This window comes from Canis lupus, chromosome 20, assembly GCF_003254725.2.
Source record: "Canis lupus dingo isolate Sandy chromosome 20, ASM325472v2, whole genome shotgun sequence".
Taxonomy (NCBI): Eukaryota; Metazoa; Chordata; class Mammalia; order Carnivora; family Canidae; genus Canis; species Canis lupus.
Genome location: NC_064262.1, coordinates 1,268,366 through 1,287,750, shown reverse-complemented (window position 1 = coordinate 1,287,750; position 19,385 = coordinate 1,268,366). Strand labels below are relative to the sequence as shown.

General features: G+C 47.2%; 1 protein-coding gene across 1 annotated transcript in view; it reads right to left on the bottom strand.

Annotated features, from left to right (window-relative positions):
* The window catches only part of CHCHD6 (coiled-coil-helix-coiled-coil-helix domain containing 6), a 248,893-nt gene that overhangs the window by 26,106 nt on the left and 203,402 nt on the right, over positions 1-19,385 (bottom strand). The window lies entirely within an intron of this gene.

The window sequence follows — 19,385 nt, the reverse complement described above, 5'->3', positions numbered from 1 at the left end:
ACCACAGACTAGGTGGGGGTATGAGCTTAGAACATGAGGACTAGTCCCTATGTGAGCCCTGTAACCACAGATAAGGTGGGGTATGAGCCTAGGACTTGAATACTAGTCACTGTGCACTGGGATTCAAAGACTAGTCACTGCAAGGCTGGGTCAGGTCAGGTAAGGCTGCATGCTCTAGGAGCGTTCCTAGTTCAAGATCACCCAAGTGGCCTCAATGCTTACTCTCTAGGGGGAGGAAGGTTCTCAAAAGCCAAGAGAGGCACGGAGGAAGGGAAGCCACACCTGAGATGACTGGCCCCTTTATTTCCAGCCAACACTGCCATCCTGCTTACCAGAAACCAAAGTGCAGGGTGACAAGTTTGCTGAAGGCACTGGTTGAGTGTCCCACACAATTCAAGGCAGAGCAGGTGATCTGTAGTCATACATGCATCCCAGAGCTGCAAAGCAAGATGCATGCTCTTTCCAAAATGACCCCCAAATCTGACTAGGGGTGTCTTTGTAACCTGGAGCTATATGGTATAAAAATTGTTTTCTCATCTAGGATTGACGTGACCACTGCTTCAGTCCTTTCATTTTAAAAGTCTGTTTCTAATCCACGTTTAGAAATTCCTACCTGTTTGAGGTAGGAAATAATTTGCTTGACCCAAGGAAAAGATAAAGAAGGGGAGAGCAATGTTATAGCAGCTCCCAGCTCTGACTCCTAGGAGAGCCTGACAGCACGCATTATGACAGTGACACTGTGCACGGAGCAGTGCCAGCATCGTCAGGGCTAATGACCCCAGAGGCAACTGCTATTAGCCAATTCACTAATTAGGGGCCTGTTTGTAGAGCTAATGGGAAGGGTAATCATTTGTTAGCTTAAGTAAAACTCCCGGGCATTCCTGACAACTGTCATCATGGAAAAGTCTGGAAGGCAATTCATCTATCCCTGTGAAATTCAAAGAAAGAATCTAGAAAGCCAGAGTCATCTTTGACAACACAAAAGTGAACATACCCTCCTTAAGGAATTTGCTGGTAGGAATTTCCTGCTTTGGCTCCTAATAGATCCTTTTTAGCAGCAAATAAATATGTGTATGTACAGACGCAGGCACATTTCCACGTTTGCATTCCAGTGGTCTGATTTCTGTGGGTTCAATCCAACTTCTCTCAGACTCTGAGCCTGGGGAAACAGTCATGGCTAATGCCATTGACAGGAGAATAGTTCTGGAATCCCAACACAGAATGTAGCAATCTTGTGAGAGTCCGTGTGAGTGTATGAGTGAGAAAGCGTATGTGTTACCATGTATATGAGCAAGCATGGGAGTCTGTGAGAGCATGTGCTAGTGTGTATATATGTATGTGTGTGTACATGAATAAGTGAATGTATGTCGGCATGTATGTGAGCAAGGATGTGAATGTGTGAGTACCTGTGTGCTAGCATGTATGTAAGTCTGAGTAGGTTTGTATGTATATACATGCATGAGTGTGTTAGCATGTGCATGGGTGAGTGTGTTAGCATACATGTGAGCAAGTGTCACTGAGTATATGAGAGTGTGTATTAGTATGTGTGTATTAGTGTGTATCAGCATGTATGTAAGTATGTATGAGTGCATGAATGTGTGTCGGCATGTATGTGAATAAGTGTATGAGTAGAAAGAGGGAGTATTTGGATGCTGCAAGTAGTTTTACTTAGCTTGTGCATTAAAAAATAAAAAATAGGCAAATTTTCTAAAAGACGATTTTACTCACTCTTGTATAACTTTTTAAAAAGCATGAATTGTGACTAAAGAATATTATTGGTCTTCCTGGGGGTATTTTAGGGACAGACTAACCCAGTCTAACCCCCCTACCCTCCCCCACCCCCTGCCCATTAATCCTAGACTAACCCAGTCTAGGATTTAGGGATTGGGCTTGCAAAAATGTGGGACCTGGGAGAATGAACTCTTCATTAATTGTTATCACCATCAGGAGACAATTTAATCTGCCACCTGAAGCTTCCTGAACCTTTTTGCCTTGGTCCTGCTGGATGCAGGGTGCACCCCCACATGTATGACAGAAGAGGCTAAGAAGTAACAGCCCCTAAGCAGGAGAAGTACAGTGAGAGGCTGCATCTGGTTGGAGGGCCTCTGGAGGAGGCCTTAGAAACTGTGGGTCCCCCTTGTGCCCTGCTACAGATGAGGAACTGAGAGCCAGAAGGGGAGGTGACTTCTCAGGGTCAGGGATATACCTACTAGACAGCACAGGTGTGAACCCAGTCTCCTGACAGTACCCCAGCCTGACATCCTGCTCACTTGGCAGTCACCCAGATGCTGACCCCATCCCACCCAGATGATGTTCCTTTCAGAGATGGTGAAAAGTGACTCTTCACACAGGGGGATCTAGGCCCCCAGAGGACAGGAGCTCATAACTGTGGTTGTCACAGGTTGGCTGCTGAATTAAATGCCAGGTGGGCAGCTCATCATGGCCAAAGCTGCTCTGCATGCCTCCCTGCACCAGGTCTGTGTGTGCCTACTTATGGCAACCTGGTGTCACCTGGCCATGGGACACACGGGCTACTTTGCAGCTCTAGCATGGCAGCACAAAGGTCTGTGTCCACCTGAAGAGCCCAGGCCAGGCCCACAGACCTCAGGATGCTGTGCTCCCTCCCACAGGGCACTGGTCACCTTGGGGAGGGGTCCAGGGAGGAGAAGAGCCACTGCTTCTCTAGGGCCCTTGCTGCAATTCAGAAGCTGGGATGGATTTACTGGCATTCCCTGGGGCTTTTCTGGGGAAGTGATTAATTTTTTGGCCAGCGTGCATTCACTCTGGAAGTGGGTCTGACTGCAGAGCTCATAACAATCACCTGGGAGCTTGTTTAAAACGCAGAGTCCATGATTCCCAGTTTGGGACGAGGCCCTGGACTCGGCATTCCATGGATTTTGAAGCAAGCAGCCTATGGACTGCCCTAACCCTGGATTCTGGCACATTGGTGCCAACAGATCTGTAGGGCACCACATCATCGAGGCTACTAAAGGGCTCTCAGGACAGGAAGGTGCAGCGAAGGCCCTGACCTGAAGCAGCTCTCCCCTCTGGACAACATCAGCATAGAACATCTTGCCAGGGCCTCTGTCACCCTATAAACACGCACCTCGGTGGTCCTGGGCTCTGTCTCGCTACAGGATAACACCCATATACCCAGGCTATGGCCAGAAAGCTTGGGCTTTCTGAATTCTGGCCCTGCCACTTCCTCACACAACTACCTCAGGCAGGTCAGCCAGGCTGGTCCCATATCCTTATTATAAAAACAAGGTAAGAGTGTCCCCCAGTGTCAGGCAGGTGTCAGAGCTCTATGAGACAGGGTAAGTCTCATTCTTCCTGTGGTGGTGTCTGTCCTGGTCCCCCATTCCCCCAGGGGCCTATAAGCTGGTACTGACTAGATCCTTTTTCTTCTGGTCATCAGGTTGGAGCAGACTACAGAGAATGGGAGCTCTGAGAGCTCTGGAGATAGAAATGGGGTAGGGGGCAGCGAGGTTAGGACCGTAAGGAGAGTGGAGCACATTAGGCAAATCAACCTGAAATATTCTGGGGGACAGACTGAGGGGGGCTCCTGGTCAAAGTTCACCTAATCCTCAAGCTGTCTTGAGCCCTGAGCCGGCCATAAGGGCCACTCAGTGAGGTGCTTGTGTCCTTGTGACTAGTCCTTCTAAAAGGATCCAAACAACAAGTAAACCTCCACATATCAGCCTAACTAACCAAGACCAGAGGGAGGCTGACAACAAGACAGGGGTCAGCTCTGAAAAACAAAGCCAAAGTAGTAAGTGGGTCCTGAAAATTTGGGGATGGACCCAGGATGGAAATGAAAGGCACATCTGCAATATTCACTTCCATACGCAGAATCTCAATTGAGCTGGTTTAAGCATCAACTGTCTCTAGTAACTGGGAAATCCCTGGGTGACTTCACAAGGGGCAGAGGGCCTTTCCATGGGAAGGGCAGATAGGAGCCCTAGTCTAGCAGGGGTGAGGCCAGGCAGGGCCTTGGGTGCTGGGTACAGATGGTGGGAAGCAAATCCTCATGTTGTCCTGTGCCCTGCTCTGTGGAGACCTGCCCCATGCAGCAAGAATGGAGCCTGCTCCCTAGGACTTCCTGATGACAAGGTGGCCCAGTCTGGGCACGTGAGATGAACCAGGCAGCAGTAGAGGGTACAGTGAGGGGCAGGACTGAGTGGAAACAGGCACACTATGGGTTGATTTTTGTCTTGCTTCCAAAGGAGACGGAGCTGTGGATGACAGAGGGGAAAGGGGATGGACAGAGGTTTGCTTCCTCAGCCCTCATTACAGCCCTTTGGGCACTGAACGGTGCCCCCTTTAACAGGGGAGAGGACTGTACCTCAGAGAGGGGACGACTGGCCAAGCTTCAACCAACAAGTGAGAAGCATGACCAGGATTTAACTCCAGTCTCTCTGCTTCAAAGCCCCCATCTTTTTCTTATTCCTAGCCACCTCCCAGAAGACAGAACAGATCCTAGCCCAAAAGTACAGAAGGTCTTTGTGGGCAGAAGGGTGACTGGTGAGGACCAAGCTCCTCTCAATACCTGCCCTTGAGAACACCAAGAGAACCTGGGGTCTGGACCACCAGACTACCATTGGTGACCTTTACAGAATCCTGGAGAATGAGGAACACTGCAATACTGGAAAGGAACAGTCTTCCATTTCATGGTTTTCAAAAGGGTGTATTTCATAAAATGTAGGTGAGCCCAAATAAGATTCTAGTGTGGCCCAGTAAGAGGCTGGTTTCTGAGCACTTAGAAAATGGAGAGGTGATTAGTAGGAACAGACAGGACAATTGGAAACATATCATTCCATATTCTTTTCTCTTCCCTGTGACAGGGATCCTGGCTGGGAGACCAGGGCCATCCAGTGGCCCACCAGCCCCAGCCTCGACCTATATCCATCTAGTGGGAAAGGAGGAATGATGCAGGCTGGATGCCTAGGAAACTATGTTAGGAACTGGTTGTATCGCTGACCCACATAGACAAGATGAGCTTTGAAGGAGGTCTCTACTGATCTTCTGTCTTGAGCCTTGTGCAACTTACCATTTTCACCAATGACTTAGCCAAAGAGAAGACTTGGCAGTTTTATGGAAGACAGAGTTGATGGGCTGATGAAGATGTCAGATAATAGAATCCACATATCCAAATAAATCATCAGTCTAAGGACTGGATTAAATCTACCCCAAATGAAGTTGGTTGGGGATCAATATGAGGCCCTGAACCCGACACCAGAGCATTAGGAACCATGCATGGAGATGAGCTTGCCTGAAGTTTCCGATGAATGATCAGTGAGGTGCGGCCAACAGGACAGTGGCCAATCAAGCTAATGTGGTGCCACAGCCCAGGGGGAGTGTGCTGCGGACAGAGTCCCTTTTTCTAGACCAGGGAGGTTATGGCTGCATTGCCTGTGGGCTGGTCAGCGTGCTCTGGCTCCTAGAGCCTGCTGCTAACAGGGAGCACAGGGAGTGGGGATGGAGACCAGGTGTGTGCCTCGCTGGGTGGTTTCAGGAACTGGGCATTAGTGCAAGAAGGATAACACTGAAATGTTTTACAAAGGGATGGAAAAGTGTCCTCTGAATATCTGTGGGGCTGGGATGCTGAGGCACCTTCACTGAGAACTACAAAGTTCCAAGGACAGATCTAGGAAGCACCCAGGACACAGCCCTGAGCTCCATGAGAGAGCTTCTCTAATTGGGCCACAAGAGATGAAACAGAAACTTAGTAAAGACAGGCACTGGCGACTGAGCTCACCTTCATAGAGACAGTAGAACTCCCAGGGGCAAGTACCCTGGGAAGGCTCCGCCTGTATCTGGGATTGGATTAGACAACCCTGAGGGCCCTATGGTTTCAGGGATGCCACCAGGCAGAGTGACTCAGAACATTATCTCATTTGTGTGTGTTGGCAGGGGCGGGGGGAGGTAAGGATGAGATGGAGGAAACCGAGGGACCGATGGTTCTGGAATACTATAGCAAGTTCATAGGAACCATGGCCCAGTGCAGACACCCTCAACTTCCTGGACACACTGGATGTTAGAGAAGGCTCTGCAGCATGGATCTCAACTCCCTTAGATCTGACTATAGCAGAAACAAAAGCCCTTTCTTATACAAAAAAACAAAAACAAAACAAAACAAAACAACAACAACAAACCCCACAAAAACAAGCAACCAATGGCTACAGGTCAAATTGGGCCTCTCGGGGTCCATTTCAGTCTGGATTGGATCTATAGCCCTGGGATGAGCATAAGTCAAGGCCAGCTGGTATACCATGTATACCATTTCTCTGAAGGTGAACCCTTCAGGGCAGGCCCTCCTGTTGGTAGGGGCAGAGACAGAGAACTGATGGCAATGGGTGGAGAGCTCAGCCACTCAGAACCTGCCATCATCCCTGCCATGAGATTCCTTCCTAGGGCCTAGAAACTATCAGGATCTTGAAACCTAACCATCTGAGATACCAGCCTCCACTGAACTCTAAGGTCTGTTAAAATGAGTATGCTTTTACAGAGTGCCACAGGGGAAAGAAGAAAGAAGTCTTTCTGGAACAACAACCCTGGTCCTGGAAGAACCAGATACCAGGAAATGGTATTCATCCTCTACCAGCCTCTGCCACAGTGGGTCCTGCTGGCAGCCTCTGGTGTAGTTTGCAGAGCCCAGAGACATTGTTGGCTTGTAGAAGGAGGGCAGCGTGGTTGACAATGATCAGATCTCAGGGGAATTCTTTAGTTCAGCCACATTTTACCACTTACAATTTCTTGACCTTTTACCAGGGCTCCCTTCTTGGGCTTGATTGGTCAATGAATGTGCATGCCCAAGTGCTGCAGGTCTAAGAGTGGGTCCAGTATAGGGCAAGATGGTGCTGTCACACCAAGGCCTATCCTCAAGTTAGATAGAAAGGCCTACTTCCAACACAGCTGCTCCTTCCCAGGCAGAAGTGACCATGATGAAACCAAAGCAAATGCTTTTTCTTAAGAACTGGAACAGGGGAGGAAACAGGACTAGGGAAAATAAATCTAATGACAAGAATGCTAAGCCCTAACCTCTTTACCAATTGGAAAAAAAGAAAAAAAAAAAAAAAACAGAAACACAATGATTCCTCTACTGTAATAACATTTAATCTCCAGAAGCTAATCTAAATGTAACACTCAAAAGAAAACAAAAGTGGCACAAAGGAAGAGAGCCCCAACCGGGTTTTTGGGGATGTGGGCTTTATTCCCAAGGCGAGTCTGCTAATAGAGCTGGGAATGAAATGCCATTTTTGTCTTTGTCAAGGGGAGGGGATTAACAAACTGTCGTCTCTAAGTCCAGTTTCTTGAGTCATGGATCTCTGAGCAGTAAGAAAGTACAGGGCAGAGGCTGGCTGCCCCTGGAGGCTACCCTTGCCCTGGAGCCATGGCTACCATTCAGAGCCTGCCAAATGGGGTCAGCCTGGGAGTCGGCTCTAGGAGCTTTAAACACAACAGGATCATCATTGAGCCCACCGCCCCCATGGTCCTCAGACAGGTTCCCCTGCCCCATTTTGCTTAGGTGCTGGGGCGACTAGGGAGCCCCTCACCTGCCTACAGCACTGTGGATGGTAAATAAACTTTCTATGTGCTCATGCTTATGTCAAGCCATGGTCAGGAACCTCCCTGCCTCCTGGCTCCTCATCCACTCCCACTGGGACACAGAGTCTCGCAGGGATGGACCAGGGCCAGGCATGGGTATCTGCATAGCCTCTTCTTGTTGCTCGGTGCTGCTCCAGTGTCAGACAGTCCATCCTTGATCGGCCAGCCCGAAGTCCCAGTTACCTCTATCACAGTATCTCCTTTTATCCTCACAGCACTTTGTAGAATCATCTCATTTCACTGCTAACTGATCATCCCACTGCCCTGAGTGAGGGAACTCTGCAAGGCTCACAGCTGTGCCCTGCCTGGGCCGGGCCTGCATGGGGCCCCTCGGTATGCTTCTGCTGAATGGGTGAGTCATCGTGGCTTGTAGTACTGCGATGGCTTCCTAAGCAGGCTTCCTGCCTCCCACCTCAACACCATTATTGTTTCATCTCCCAGAAGCTGCCAGTTATCCTTCTAAAACACAAATTGGATCATATCAATTCCTTGCTTAAAAGCTTTTTTATGGCTTGCCACTGCCTGTAGGGTGAATTCCAAATTCTTTCATATGTATGGAAGGCCCTTTACGGCCCTTTACATCAGGACTAGCCTGCTTTTCTAGCCGCATCAGAGCGGCTCATCCCTACCCCCTTGGGATCTACTTCATGCCCAATGCCAGTGCCTTACCTTCTTCTAACACCCCACAAGGAAATGACCTACTTTGAGTCTGCTCACACTGACCCTTGACAGCAGAGCCTGCATGGACCCAGCATACATGTGAATTCCCCTCTGAAGCCCTAAGGTGCTGGAGGAGTAATTGTTCCATCACCTCTGCTCCCAGGGTGCTTTTTCCATACACTGCTGTAACAGCTACCATATGTTACAGTGGGTTTCCACTCACTAAATATAGAGTGAGGGCTTATGGACCCAGGGGATACAAAGATGAATAAAACAAGGCTCCTGAGCAGCCTGGGTGGCTCAGCAGTTTAGCGCAGCCTTCAGCCCAGGGTGTGATCTTGGAGACCCGGGATCGAGTCCCACATCGGGCTCCCTGCATGGAGCCTGCTTCTCCCTCTGCCAGTGTCTCTGCCTCTCTCTCTCTCTCTCTGTGTGTGTCTCTTATGAATAAACAAATAAAATCTTAAAACAAACTGCAAGAAGTTTGTAATCTAGTAGAATGTGATGCTTGAACACAGAAGTGTCAAACACTGCGCCAAGTAGCACCCCAGGAAGTGTTCCAATGGGCCTGTAGGTTCCATGGGGGCACATCAGAGACACAGCTAACTGATTTGGGATGGGCAGGGGAACATGTTGGAGACATGTGCAGAGGCGGGGGCTGCTCTCTGGGGAGGTGGGCAGGCTGCAGACAGGGAGGTGCATGCACTCTTGCTGGAGGCAAAGACCACGTCTTGTCTATTATGCGCACACTGTATCCAGTACTGGCCTCGGCGGAGGCTCCACATCACCATTACCTAATCCTTTCTTTAAAGAGAAGTGATTATCCAAATTTTTATAACCAAGAAGTTATGGGCAAATTCAACTAGCCCTCCGGCCCCGACTCTCTTCTGTGGATGGTGGCCCACAGAAGCAGAGCAGGGGCTATGGAATGAGTCACTAGAAGTGGGGACGGTACCATGCCCTGGGCAAGGGTCAAGCACAAACCACTAGAAAGTCTCCTTGGGAGAAACCCGACGGCCAGCTGCCTGCAGCCAGGAGAGGCCGACAGAACGCTGACGCAGAGGAAGTGGCCCTTCTGTTGTTTGTGGATCAGATGTAGAAGAGGGCTGGCATATACCACATTCCGGGTATAGAGCAATACTTGTTTTTCCCTAAACATCTCCAGAGGAGGATAAAGGCTGAACAGCTTCCTTCCCTCCATTATGTTATGATCACTCACTGCAAGTCAGGAAGTCCTTCTCTAGATCTAACTTAAATTTTCAAGCTGTAGTTCAAGGCCCTAGACCTGGGACCAGTCAGTGTCTCCTCCTAAGAGGAATACAGGTACATCCTCTGGCTAGCCTTCTCTGGCCCTGCCTTTCAGCTTCTCAGCCCTTTAACCACTGTGGTCCTTCCCCTGCTCAGGGGCCTCCCCAGCCTCTCTGCTGCAAACCTGCACATCACAGCAGGAAGTGCCGCTGCCCAGTGCTTGATGGTATATGTGACACGGAGAAGGCACAATAGAAAACCACTGGCTAATTTCTAGGTTTCCTTTGCTCAGTAACATTTCAATGTTGTTCCACATGGAACCCTTGGCTATACCTGCCAGCAAAAAGCTATGCTGTCTGCTTCAAGCTCCATCTTCCATCATCTCCCGCTAATGCATCAGATGGCACATCAGCCCAAACCTATCGAGGAGCACCTGTAAGATCCCATGGCAGTGGGCCGGGCCCTCATGAAAGCAGTGATGGGGCACCTGGAAGGGAAGAAGCCCACTTTCCCCCGGATGCCTGGCCTTCCAGGAGCTGGGCTTCTGATCCTAGAGCTTCAGAATGGCCATTCTGTCTTCACCCAGAATGGCAGCTCATCTGCGCCTCACATGCTCAGTCAGGCATCACATCAGATTTCTTCTGAACAGGAGCCACAGCTAAAGGACATTTAAAAACCACAGATCCAGTCCAACAGTCTCCGTCTTTGACAGAGGGGAAGTTCAAGGAAAGGGCACCAGGCAAGTTAGAGGCCAGGCCTCAATCAGAAAACAACATACACACATAATCGTGCACACACACAGACACACGTACTCACATACCCAAACATACGCACACACATGGACATGCATTTACACACGTGTAGACACTCACGCTCATATATACATGCCCTCCCACATAGTCACACACATATATACACATGTACACATGTGTGCATACATACAAACATGCAATCAGGAACACTGTTTCAGGGTCAGCTCTTGTCTTTGTGTGGTCCCTGCCAGCTGTCAGCTTGGGATCTGGTTCCCAACCGTATTGGGAATCTACCTCTCCCTTGTCTCAAATCATCGATTCTTCTCTCGCAATGTGTCTATATTCTTATTAATCTTTAATCACACAAGCTATACACCAGTATATGTATTTTTTTTTTCACAAAATTAAAAACATAGCAGACAAGGCCAAAGTCCCTTCTGATCCTTTTTACAATGCTGAATCCCCTTGAACTGCCCAGGGGGAACCACTATTTTCTGTTTGGAGTGTATCCTTCTGGACTTTCTTCTCTATATCCCCATAAATTGCACATACCTACAGAGAAAGTGCAGATAGAGTGCCAGCGTATGTGTGTCAAGTGTGCACACACATAGTAAACCACAACCTGCTTTTTACTCTACAAGATCTCCCAAGCATCCTCTCATGCTAGCACACACAGGTCCAGCCCGTTTTTTAACCGCTGTTTGCTACTCCAGAGTCAGATTATGCTTATCCACTGCCCTATTCACAGGCAGTGAGGCTACTTCTAATCTCTCACTCTTGGAAACAGGGCTCTATGTTCCCTTGCCCATGGCTATTTGTGCACACACATGAAGGTCTCTGCAGGGCATGTCTCCAGGAGGAGGGCTGTGGAGTCCCAGTGTCTCCCCTTCTTTTGTGGCTCCAGATCCTGACAATTGTTAAATCACTCTATGCACCGAAGACTATACCCTCTTTGGCTACCACTTCATTCTTTCTCTAAAATATGAGTTTCTATACAGTAGTACCTATTTATTGAGTGCTTGCTTACCGTGTGCTTAACAAATTGTTTCATGATGCCCTCAGAACAACCTTCAGAAGCAAGGAACATGTATCTCAGAGCAGTTTTGTCATCTGATGCATGCTACACATCAGGCAGAGCAGCTGGGAATTCACTCACCTGTTAGACCTTAAAGCCCTGCACTATGCCAACCACCACCTCCACCCCACTGGACATGGGGCCCTCCTGTGCATGTAGAAGCCTTCACAGAGAAGGTGGCAGACACTCAACAATTTGTTTTTAAATTCCATCCCTAAAGTCTACACAATGGGCCTCAGATCAACCATCCACCCACCCAATACAACACATGCTTGGTGAATACCTATCACAGCTAAGTCCTGGGCTGGACAGCGGGGATACGGAGAAAAATAAGATATTGGATTGATCTCTGGGGAAGAGACAAAAGGTAAACAGAAAAGTTGCTTAAGTTGGATTTTGAAAAGTGAGCATACTCTGCAAGGAAAAAAGAGGAGGCATTCTGGACAGAAAATAGGATCTATAACAATAACTCAGTAGACTTTGCATTCTGAAATCAGGAACCGAGCAGAGTCACAGACTAGAAAACTCAGCCTTTGAAGTCATCTGATACAGAGCTGGTAAACAGATTTTACTTTGAATGCCAATCCTGTTGAGAATAATTCCAGAGTGAGACTGCTGGGATCTCCTGGTGATGTGTGCTGGGGGCACAAGGGGTACAGGCAAGAAGCTGACCGCTTCCTCTCCCCAGTGAAACCACTGAGGCTCTTCAAAGTTGGCCCATACTCACTTCCAGAACCAGCCCAGGGCTTTGCCTTAGGGAGCACAACCACCCCATATCTTTTGTTTGGACTTTCCATTCCCACATGCCACACAAACACAACCTCTGTTGATGAATTCTCTCCAAGTATCTTTTTCTTGCTACAAAAGAATCAGAACTGAGACTAAATACCTACAAAAAGTCCTGGTCAGGGGACAGAAGGACACACACACACACACACACACACACACACACACACTGAAATTTACAGTACTAGTGTGGGGTAGGAGGAAGTCTGAGTCAGTTACTCAGGAGCAGCTAATCTTGTCCTGCAAATTGCTGAAAGGGAAGGCTCTAGGTAGAGCAGAAAAGAGCTAAATTCCTATAGGCCTGGGTTCAAATGCAACTCTGCCTCCTGTGGCTTGTGTGTCGAGTACCTCTCTGGATTACCACATTGCACTGCAAACAGGCATCATCATTTTTCCTGCTTTACTGACTAGTGAACTGAGCCTGAGAGATAAGCTGACTCAGTTTCTAGGCCTGCCATGCAGGACAATAATGGCATCTGCCTCAGAAGCTCCTTGTGAAAAGGAGACCCTGGGTGCCACGTAAGTGTCTAGCACAACAGCTGCATGACTTGTTATATGAATTATTAAATGAGTTTTGATGTGTAACCTCTCAAAGAGCCATGCACACCACTTAAGCCACATATTGTGGTAAATTTCTGAATAGAAAATGCTCCTTTTAAAAAGTTATGTAAGATAGGGGGATCCCTAGGTGGCTCAGCGGTTTGAGCCTGCCTTTGGCCCAGGGCATGATCCTGGAGTCCCAGGATCGAGTCCCGCGTCGGGCTCCCGGCATGGAGCCTGCTTCTCCCTCCTCCTGTGTCTCTGCCTCTCTCTCTCTCTATGTCTATAATAAATAAATAAATAATAAATAAATAAATAAATAAATAAATAAATCTTTAAAAAAAAGTTACGTAAGATAGGGAAGTGAGAGAGAGAACAACTGCTGAAATCAGGCGAATTTGAAAGTTATGATTGTTGGATCAATTAGGACAGAATGCTATTTTATTTGGGGTTCAAATAAATGACCATTGTTTTCATACATAATCAATCTGTCATTAGCTCAATAAATAGAGCACCTGAGATTATCCTCTCAGGTAAGCCCAACCCTTCCCCCACAGGTGGTTTAATAAGCTCCAGCTTCCCTTGGAAGGTGAACGCTACCATACAGTTCAGCCCCAGCAAGTTCCAAGTCGCCTTGTCCACAGTAATCAGGCCTCTCCGGATCAAAGTCCTTTTAGCACAATGACTCAGTTTCAGGAAACAGTTGATAACCTTCTTCCTTCAACTCAATTGTTCTAACCTCTTTGAGAGGTGGCCCTCTGTGGGGCCAAGGAGGACTCTACAAGTTTCCTGACAGGGGAGAAGTCAAGACAGGCTCTGAATGAATCCCATGGGAAGAGGACTGAAGGTTGTCATAAAAAATACATGTGACACAATAAATGCAGGATGTTCCCTGGGGTCTTAATCTCTTCCTTCAGAAAACCTGAACAATCCAGCCTGCTGTGCTGTTGGGAGGTAGAGGGGCATGTGCGTGTGTGCGTGTCTGTGCTTGCATACATACTTAGGAAATTCACTTCTACTCCCAAAACACAATTCTTCTAAAACAAGGGTGAATACTGGCCTCACCAATGACATTCCTCTTTAGTCTTGAATTCTCCACTGATCCTCTGATGGGCATCTTCTGAAGCCCTGCATATATGGTGGGCTTAGCAGGCCTCAGGAAAGCTTGGCAAGCCCAAGAAACGTTGGGAGGGCCCATGCCATCAGTGTCTGATGTTACTAATGAGTGTTTGACTGACTTTGCTCTGGTACTTTACCTGGCATGGCCATTTTCTATTTGACAAACTAATCATTCCTCAAAAGCTCAGTCTCTGCTTCCTGCTATAGTGGAGTGGCTTGGGGAAGAACTACACTCTCCTCTGAGAAAGAAATTTTAAAAGTTGAAATTTAGGGACACCTAGGTGGCTCAGTAGTTGGGCATCTGCCTTCAGCTCAGGGCATTATCCGGGGTTCAGGGATTGAGTCCTGCATCAGGCTGGCATCAGGCTCCCTGTGGGGGGCCTGCTTCTCCCTCTGTCTAAGTCTATGCCTCTTTCTCTCTGTCTCTCAAAATAAATAAAATCCTAAAAAAAAAAAAGTTGAAATTTAAAGTCTGTTTATGGCATCTGAGGACCAAGACAAAGTAGGTCTTGAGGGCCAAGATTATGAAGTGAAAGGAACTATAGAGAGCTAAGTGTTCACTTCTGGAGTCACCTGTCCCCACTGACTTTCCTGGCAATCCTCAGTGTAGGGAGAGAGGCTGAGAGTCAGGCAAACAGCTTCAGCTAAAGGGTGGAGAAGCCTCAGGGCTTCTAGCAAACTCATAGGAGTATAGAGAGATGACATTCTTTTGGTGCTCAAGGCTTCCAAGGCAGCTAGCTAGGCCTTGAGTGACCAGGATTCTGGAGAGAAGGGAACTAAAGTACAGTGAGCCAACACTCAGTGGTTTTCCTCTTTTAAGGCATTTGTCACATTCTTGAGCTATTCAAGGCAAGAGGCTAAGGAGCGAAGTAAAAGCCAAGTGGAAAGGCAAAGTGGAATCTCCAGAAGTCTTACAGAGCTGAGGAAGCAAACATAGAGGGGTTCTGAGCTCACCAAGAAAGGAAGTGCCCTGGAAAGCCATGTCCTAGGAAGAAGGGTAAACCAGAAGTAGCCTGAACTTTATCAAACCTGCAGCAAGCCTCCAGTCAGCTCAGTCCCTCAGGTGGCCAGGAGGAAATAAGGTGGAGCACTCTGGGGGAGAAGATACACCCAGAACCTCTGTATAATCTCTGTAAAATGCCTGGCATTCAATCAAGAATTAAGAGGCACACAAAGAAACAGGACCAAGAGGGGAAAAAAAAGGCAACAGAAACAGACCCTCAGATGACTTCAAAATAACTGTAACTAAGAGGTTCAAGAAAACAGATGGCAAAACCCAGAACCTCACCAGAGACTGGGAATCAAACAAACAAAACAATGGAACTTCTGGATTGATAAAAATGCAACAATTGAATAAAGAAACAGGTTTAAGAGAGACTTGACACATTAAAAGGGTTAGTGGAGTGAATGGTCAATAAAAAAATCACAGGCAACAGCATGATTAAAAGTGATGAAAAACAGAAAAAAAGGGCACAGAGACAAGTGAGACACAGTAATATACGTAACTGAAATGCCAGAAAGGAGGAAAGACAAAATAGGGCAGAGAGTTTTATTTGAAGAGATAATGGCTGAGAAATTTCTAAAACAAAAGGACATCAAACCCCAAACATGTGAACCCCAAGCAGGAAAAAAAAAATGGACTCCTAGCCACATGACAGACTGCTAAAAAAAAAACCAAAGACAAAGAAAAGCTAAACATCAGACAGAGAAAAAAAAGTAACTACCAAAAATGAGTAATAACAATATCAAGAGCTGACTTCTCCAGGGAAAAGCAGATATCAAATCAGAATGTGAAGATACTTTCAAGGAGCTCAAAGAGAGGATTGCTATATTCTTCAAAACTTAAGGTGAAATGGATTTCCAGACAATTAAAAAGAGACTTTATAATTAGCAAAACTACATTAAAAGAACTACTATGGAAGTTCTGTTAGAAGTGATCTTAGGAAGAAACCATAAATCCACGTCAGTAACAATACACATCATCTGAATAGGACTGACCAACTGAACCTGACTGACAGACACAGAATACGACACCACTGGCAGACACCACTCTTTTCAAGTATACACAGAAGGCTTACCAAACAGATCATGTGCACGGTCATAAAGCAAGGTCTCAAAATTTTAGAGGATTTACAGTACGCTCTTCAACCAGAGTTAAACTGAAAATCAATTATTCAAAAAGTAACTAGAGGGGAGCCAGCCTGGCTCAGTCAGTAGAGCATGGATTCTTTTTTTTTTTTTTTTTTTTAAATCTATAAACTTTATTTTTTATTTATTTTTTTTTTTGGAGTTCAATTTGCCAACATATAGCATAACACCCAGTGCTCATCCCATAAAGTACCCCCCTCAGTGCCCATCACCCAGTCACCCCCACCCCCCGCCCACCTCCCTTTCCAACACCCTTTGTTCCCAGAGTTAGGAGTCTCTCATGTTCTGTCTCCCTTTATGATATTTCCCACTCATTTTTTCTCCTCTTGCACTGTTGGTGGGAATGTGAACTGGTGCAGAGCATGCGATTCTTGACCTTAGGGTCAAGAGTTCAAGCCCCAGTTAGGGGTAGAGATTACTTAATAAATAAAAGCTACTTTTAAAAAAGAAGTAACTGGAATAATTACCAAATGTTTGGCAATTAAGCAATATGTCTTGAAATAACTCTTGAGTCGAAGAAAAAAATCGCAATAAAAATCAGAAAAATTTTGAAATGAACTATAATGAAAACATGATATATCAAAGTTTAGTGTATAGCTAGGGCTGTGTTTATAGAGAAGTCAATACCTTAAACGCATATATTAGGAAAGAAAGAAAGCTGAAATGGTAGGATATGAGTGAAATCTCTTATCATGGTTACAAAGTCCTGTGTGGCTTCTGCTGACTTCTTAGAGCTTCATCCTAGTCTCTCTCTTCTCATTCATTCTTTTCTAGTCACACAGGCCTTTCAATTCCTTGAATACGCTAAATCACTTCCTATCCCCCCTCCACCCCCCCACCCCCGCCTTTGCACAGTGGAAGCTTCTCTTTGAAGCGCTCTTTCCCCTTCCTTCCTCTGGCCAAAGCATCCTCATCCTGCAGGAGTCCATTTAAATGTCACTTCCTTAGAAAAGCTTTCCCAAACATCTGAGTTAGGGTCCTCAGACATGTCCTTTTCAATTCAACACTCTCTTTCATGGCTCATTACTGTAATCAATCATTGTTTGGGCAATTGCTTTTTATGTAATTAATTTAAAAATATTGTTTGTCATTCTCCAAATGACAAGCTTCTTGCTGATGGGAACCGGAGCTGTCTTGTATACCATCCTATCACCAGTGCCTAGCATGGTGCCTGACAAACAGTAGACACTCTATACATGTATGTAAGTGAGTAAATGAATGCATGGGCATCTAGTTAGCCACCTAAATAACCATTCAGTTTACTCTAAGTTGTTAAAAGATGCTCACTGTCTTGGAAGGGAGCTATTACGGCTATCAGCAGTTAGCATTTATTTCTGTGGCATTTACGATGCAATTTATAATCATTTGCTAATCCAAGAAATCTCCCAATCAAGGATTCCGCCCTCTATCCCTGACGGTTAAGTAAAATAATTTCTAACTCTGCAGTGCTTCCTGTTTACTCTGTTTGGGCAAAGGCAATGTTTTTTTGTTTTTGTTTTTGTTTTTTAGTAAACTCTATTCAATCTGTGCCACACCACACTAAGCTGGGTGCTGTGAGAGTGATTCAAATGACTGCCATTATTAATAACGGTCACACCACCACCAACTGTCGACATCTGAGGTCTACTTTCTATGTGTTATCTCACTCAAAGCATTAGAGGAATATCAGTTGTTTTGCACATGAGGAAATCAGAGTGGTGAAGTGACTTGCCCAAGGTCACAGGACCGGCCAATAAGAGGCAGGGCAAAGTTCGATTCCAGGTCTGCCTGACTCCAGAGCCCAGGCAGGCTCCCAGGGCCATCCTGATGCCCATCTCACATTCAGAGGGGGCCCCAGAGGGACAGCAAACATGCAAAGACAAATAGAGAAGAAGAGGGGCTCTGAAGCAATCTAAGCGGAGCTTGACCCCAGCCTGGGGTGTAATCATGGGCCAGGTAAGGGGCAGCTCAGTTCTCCAGCCTCAGGTCTTCATCTGTGAAATGCCAGTGATAGAAAATAAGAGCATAAAGCTGAAGTGCCTTGCAGAGCACATACATGCCATCTCCCCTTTGTCTTTAGAAGACATGAGGATGAGAAATGATGTGACAGCAAAGTCAAATTCACTACTCTAGGGGGCTGGAGGTCAGCAGTCCCTACTCTAAGGATGGTGGCCGACCTGTCAGGTGGCAACATAGCGTGGTCACTGACAGTAAAGCTGCCTGGCTTCTCCCCAGAGCTTCTTCCCCACAGTGGGCTGTTCCATGATCCAGGTAAAGAGGGAGAGGGGCAACAGATCCAGCATCACTACCCCACAGAGAGATACAGGGGATACGCCCAGGCAAGGGGCTTCACTGCAGTTTTGTCCACTTCCGGGGATCACATTACTGAGGTGGCTATCACCCCATAACGTCTGGGGGTATGCTTCTCAACCTCTCCCTCTCACTAAGCATGATTCTGGGTATTTCTCAGCCCTGGATGAGCCAGCTGGGCCCTTGTCTGTGAGGGCAGCTGGAATAGACCTCGGGGTCTGTGCAGCTTGCAGCACTTGCTCACACTCAGAACCCCCTGTGGGATCCCAATCAGCAGATGAAAGACCTTTACAGTCTGTACCTGCCTGTTGGAAAGTTCTTTCTCTAAGTATCCTTGGAGTTACTGCTCTAGACTTGAAATCCCAAGATAACTGTTTGCTCTTCCCCAAAGCTGCTCTGTAGTCTATTCTAGCAGTATGGTCTCCTAGCTTCAGAGGCCCCATGCTGTACCCCAGATCTGTACTGAGTCCATCTGTCCTGCTGCCCTCCTTGTCTCCTCGCATGATTTTCAGAGCAACTGTCTTTACAAGCACTTTGTTACCTCCTAGTCACCCAAACCTCCCTCTGATGATTTGTTCTTGAGGTGCCAAATACCACCCCTCACCGTTCTGCACTGTGACAGGTTTGCCTGGGGAATCACCCTGATTTATGCCTGGGAGGGAGAGGCCCTTGAGGGAGGGAACTGGTCCAGTCTGCAGAGACCACCATCACACAAAGGACGCAGAGCACAAGGCTCAGCTCTCCCTTCCATGGGCCCCACTGCAGTCCCTCTTGTGGCCTCTCCATGAAGTAGGGTGTAACTGTAATGTACACACTGTATGCACCGGCCATTCTTTAATGTTCTGGCTCTGAGGCCTCCTCATAGCACAGGAGCATGACAGGGGACTGGACACTGGCACTCAGCACCATGTGACCTAAGCCAACTGTCAGTGTCCATGAGTCCCAGTCCTCCTGGGAGTAAAATGGGAGCCACCAGGAGCATGTCAGCATGCAAGAGGTACATGGCTCAGGGCCAGACATATGGAGGTGCCCTCAGGCAACAGGTCACTCTGAAAACCACCTCCACAATTTGGGGGTGGGGGCAGCAGGGCAGCAGCACCCCCTTTTGTGACTCCCTTGGGAGCCTGATGGCCAATCCGTGGCCCAGCCCACAGTACATC